Genomic DNA, 5,464 nt, shown 5'->3' on the forward strand with positions numbered 1-5,464 from the left:
CACACACACACTCACACACACACACACACACACACACACACACACTCACACACACACACACACACATATATTATATAAAGGATTTTGATGAGGTGAATATGACATTTTGCAAGAAGTAGCTTAATAATAGGTTAATAATAAAATATTCATTAATTTGATCTTTTTGTATTTTAAAGAAGCCAAAACAGGACATCCTTAAAAAGCAAAGAGAAACTCTGGAGCACATTGCGATTGATAACATTAGAGAATTCAATCCAAAATAGCTGTGTGTGAGGACAATAACAGAAGATATGCATATCAGTTTCATTTAGGACACCACAAAATGACCAGCTTGTATCTATGTCTGATTAAACCTTTCCAAAAACACTTTAGCTGGGAACAATCTGTGTAGCAATTTGACGTACTGCTGTCTTTTTTTAAAATTTTTATTATTAACCAATGATATATCAAATGTAAATACAATACAACATAGCATCAAGAAATATAACAAACATAATAAAACAGATAACAGAGAATCAAGTAAGCAAATTAATAAATAAATATTTGACGGACAGCTGTCAGCTGTGCCGGTGACGTCATCGCGTCAGTGCAGCGCGTGTGTTAAAGGGGCGGAAGTCAGTCAGACGCTCGCTGGAGTTTCTAAACTCGCTTTCTATCTCTTCTTCACTCACAGCGGATCCACAGCAGCTCACAGGTGAGTGACTTGAAGACGCGCGTCAGTGCGCTTTAAACGCGCGTTTTTAGGGACTTTACGCGGACGCGGCGCGAGTTTGTAACGAGTGAAGCTGACAGTGTTACCATTCGTGCGAAAAAACTCGCTTTATCCTCTTAATCTGGTCCGAATTAAAGTTCTTGTAGAGGATGTATATGATGAAAACCTATATATAATCAAAACACAGTCCGTCTGTAGCAAGGTAATGTTTACCGGCGGTTGGGGAAGTTTAACGGTTATTTTGTTTTTTCGCGCTGTGTCCGTTTTGAAATGTAAAGCGGTTGATGAATATTGTCCAATGGGGAAGTGGTTAGCCGATTATGTTTTCGTAAAGTTTCAAGAGGGCGTGTCAATATAGTCTTAGATAATTAGATTTATCGCTATTTTAGCAATTTATTTACTTTATTTTGTTTACAGATTTGATTACGGGTTTATTTTGATGTCTGCTTGTTGCATGTGTAAGTTGTAGGTGTCATTTTGCTGTAAAATTGTTCTTGAGAGTAATTTTAAATAAGAAACAAAACGGGGAAAATTTAATACAACGTGAGAAAAGAGTGTAAAATTGTTGGTTTGTGCGTCAGTATAGAGCTGGTGAATTCCTCAATGTGGGAATTTGAAGGGATGTTGATGTAGTTTTGTTCTAAAAGTGATGTTGCATGTCAAATAACACATTTGAGGCTATTTAGTGGCATCAATAAATAACCTTTTTTGTTTTTAATAGGGCATGGATGTTAAAGTTTCATCATGGAACCAACAAAGAACGTTTATTTTTGAGAGTGTAAGAAAAAATGGCTTTTTCAAGAAAAGTTTACTGGAAGATTCTTTGGGGAACCAACCAAAAATGGTCCAAAAGTGCAGTGTTGGAGACTGACGCCTTTTAAGTGGATAATAATGGTTGTGTTCGCTAACACACAATTTAAATGCAGTATGAACATAATTAACAGTCATTTCATGTAATTTTAGTGCTTCCAAATGGCTGGCCAGTGACCTTAAGCTGAGTAAGTGAGTAGTGTGCTCACTTGCGTGTGTGCACATACTATATTTTCATACAAAATTGTCCCCAGAAGTAAGCTAAATTTGATGAAGCCTTCTTTAGGGACATCTGGGGAAGTAGTCGATCAAAAATGGGATTGTCCACATGAATGTAGGTGGAATTGAAACGCACCAACCAACACTTTACCAACCCCATAACCTTCCCATGTGATAGACAGGATTGAGTCATTACAGACGGATGTGAACTGCGGCTCCGGTCTGTAGGAGCTTGACCATTGGGATTCTTCAATAATAAGTTGGTTATAGTCTAGTAAAACATTAGGACGTTTTGTTCAGGTGCATTCCTGTTACATAAGAGCCAATGAAACGCGGGTAATCATGAGTTGGTCAGTGTTACAAAGTGCACCTGTGTTTTTTTATAGGGAAGCGCTGAATGCTTTCGCAGCCGGCTATCAAACGGAGCAGCGTCTGAGAATGTGTTTACTGGTCAATTTGGTAGTTTAGGTTCAGGCCTGCGTGGCTAAACATTAAATTGTTATACGTTGCACTGAAAGTCCAGCCATGTTGGAGCTTGTTTCTTTGTGTTGGCGTAATAAGTTCCTAAATTGCCACCTATGGATCGGTAGCTCGACCCTGTCTACACATGCAGTGATTTAGTGGCTGTCATAAGTGTGTTATTTTAGAGCTTGGATGGATGTAGAATTATGTAATTCCTCCATTAAATGGAACTTTCCAGAAACTGGAAAGTTATGCCGTTTCTGGCCAATATGATGTTTGACTTTGATCTTAAGCTTATTTTAACTCTTAAAAATAAAGGTTCTTCATTGCCATTGATGGTTTAGTGAAGAACCTCTACCGTACATGTAAGCTTTCCTTTCCACAGAGGTTATTTATAGTATGAATATTATTTATAGTATGTTGTTCACTCTAAGAAACAGTGGTTCTTTTAAGAACTGTTTACTTAAAAGTTCTTTGGAGAACCAAAAATGAATTGTTGGGAGTCCGAAATTTACTGTTACTTTATTTCACTAAATAAAATGCAATGTTTTTATTGGGCGGCTGGATACCAGGCTGTCCGTTTTCCAGGGCGTGCCTTTGGTATTGCGTCGTAACCGTCACCGAGTAGCCTGGCGCCATTCACGCCATGACCAACCGTGACTGACAGATCAGTGGAAAAGCTTGTTGGTGTTTACACAGTTTTAGCTCATATGGTGACTGACATATTAAGCCTCTGTGGTTACCTCTTGTCTATAGTTTCAAAGTTTGTATTTGTGTATTTGACTGGGCATGTTTCAAGCTCAAAAGTAACTAATTGCCATTATTATGAGCTTAAAGGAATAGTTCACACAAAAATGAAAATTTGTAGATTAGTTTTTCTTCATCAGATTTGGAGAAATATAGTATTCCATCACTTGCTCAGCAATGGATGCTCTGCAGTGAATGGGTGCCGTCGGAATGAGAGTCCAAACAGCTGTTAAAAACATCGCAATAATCCACACCACTCCAGTCTATCAGTTAACATCTTGTGAAGCCAAAAGCTGCGTGTTTGTAAGAAACAAATCCATCATTAAGATGCTTTTAACTAAAATACGAGTGCATAATCCATAATAACTCTTCCTACAGTGACCTAAAGTGGTCTGGTCTGAATCAGGAGAGAAATCTGCACAGATCAAGCGCCGTTTACAAGCCAAAACAGCTCTGAACAAATGACAGACAACAGGAGATGGACTTTTTCACTGGAGGAAGCATGATTATGGACTCGGTTTGAAGTAAAAAAAATTCTTAATGATGGATTTGCTTCTTGCATTGTAAATTCTAATTACGTACTTACAATTACTTTTTGAAGCATTTGTGCATATAGATGCTTTCAAAGCTAATAGAAATAGTCTGCAAACTCAAACTGAAGGATATTTTGATTAAGCTATGCTTGTCATGTTATTCTGACTCTGAGTCACAACAGTATTGTTGATCTAGATCTAATAGGATGAGTAAATGTACCCATTAGAAAGCCTGTGTGACAAACACAAACAGCCCTCGTGGCTTCAGGCATGGAAAAACGCTTCATTCAATCTATTCAGAATGTTCTCCAGGGCTCTCCAGTGAGATCGCGATGAACTATGAGTGACAGCTTTTAATGATTATTAAGGTAGTTTGCAAATGTGATATTGATTTAATGCAAAAGTTAATTAAACAAGAAGTTAATATTAAGTGACTTATATTGTCTGACAACAACACAAATGCCTTATTTGGCTCTATTTCGTCAACGAAAATAGTTTCAAACAAAGTAACAGCTGAGCCGCTGCGCATCTCCATTCAAACACAGCGGTGATTCGTTTATGAATGAATCAATTGAATGAATGATTCAGTGATAAAATCAGTGACTTGACGCCACCTGCTGGCAGTTTTAGTTAAAATTTTAAAGTATCTTTTCTGTTATTTAAATCATTTAATATTTCTATATTCAAAATTTTATATTGAATTTATCAACATGAATTTATGAATTTAATTGCACTCATGCGACCTGAGTCTCATTAAACGTCTGAAAATACACCTACAAGCCACTTGTGTGTTCTTCTGTGCCAACTGTGTAGCACAAATTTATTTCTTAAATACTGATTTCATTTGATTGGTAACTTATTCTTATTCTACTTCTTATTCTACTTCTTTTTATTCTGTTGTTTTAATTAGAAATGTTAAAAAGTTTATAAATATATTTTTTTGAATTTGACATAAAAGATGACATACTTTTAATAAAGTTAGAAAAATGCCATTACAAAGGTAAAAACAAAATTCCCTGTAAATCACTTTAAGGAGTCAAATATCACCTCGTAATGGGAAGGTTAATTTTTTATCAGAATTTTTGATTACTGATTAGAAGGGGCTCCTAAATTTTTGACCGTGCCCCTAAATCTTTTAAATTAGGAGCACAAGCGCTCCTAAAAAGAAAAGTAAGCGTAGAACCCTGTTCTCAATACATGTTGTTCTCTATAACCGTACCCTAAGTGCTTCCAGAGGAACTGCTGTCAAAAGAACATTACATCAGCTCCAGTGGCTCAATAGTCACAGACAAAACATGATGCACACAACAGCTCTTTGAGTCACTGTTGATGTTCATGTTCTCGTTCCATGCAACTCTGGTATTCGGTTATTAAATAGATGGCTGGGAATGTTAATGTTGAGGTTATATGGTGCATGTTGTCATCCACATAGTTCATTGACTTTCATTGGCACTCATCTTTACATTTGTCCAATTTATAACAGAGCATGGAAAAGCCACAGCATTTAACGAATGCGTAAGATCAGTTTTGAGGGTGTGGAAAGAACCCAGGTCAGTTTGAAATGAAGCGGTTGTATCTTTTGTAGACGTTCTCAGTTAATGAGGAGAGCAGGTGAATGATTTTAACTTCTAAAAGCGTCAGTGTTGTGGGACATTCCTGAGCGAGACCCCCCAGAGTCTAATCCATTTCTCTTGAATGTTTCCTGTGCTGGGTTTTACTTGGGTTTTACCTCACCAGCAACTGCACGCTCACCCGTAAGCTCTTAAAATACTTGCCTGTGCACACCGAGATTCCCCCGTCCCAGCAGGTTTATATAAATAGCGACTGCTCTTTTGTTTTATCTGCACCTATGAGATAAGTTTGGACTATGAACCATCTTGTTCCTAGATTTATTTAGAAACCTGTAACATTTTCCAGATCAATCAATTGCTCTGGTAAATTTGAGCTGTGCTTCTCTATTTGTCTATTTTAGCCAAATAAT

At 37.1% G+C, this 5,464-nt stretch overlaps 1 protein-coding gene across 1 annotated transcript in view; it reads left to right on the forward strand.

Annotated features, from left to right (window-relative positions):
* Positions 1–598: 598 nt before the first annotated feature.
* The window catches only part of LOC107727908 (PDZ and LIM domain protein 5-like), a 111,738-nt gene continuing 106,872 nt past the window's right edge, over positions 599–5,464 (forward strand). Inside the window, exon 1 of the mRNA XM_016537943.1 lies at positions 599–694. The gene's annotated coding sequence lies outside the window, so the exon portion shown is untranslated. The remainder of the gene's footprint in view (positions 695–5,464) is intronic.

The sequence above is a fragment of the Sinocyclocheilus rhinocerous genome, unplaced genomic scaffold, assembly GCF_001515625.1.
Source record: "Sinocyclocheilus rhinocerous isolate Xijiao unplaced genomic scaffold, SAMN03320098_v1.1 scaffold42, whole genome shotgun sequence".
Classification (NCBI taxonomy): domain Eukaryota; kingdom Metazoa; phylum Chordata; class Actinopteri; order Cypriniformes; family Cyprinidae; genus Sinocyclocheilus; species Sinocyclocheilus rhinocerous.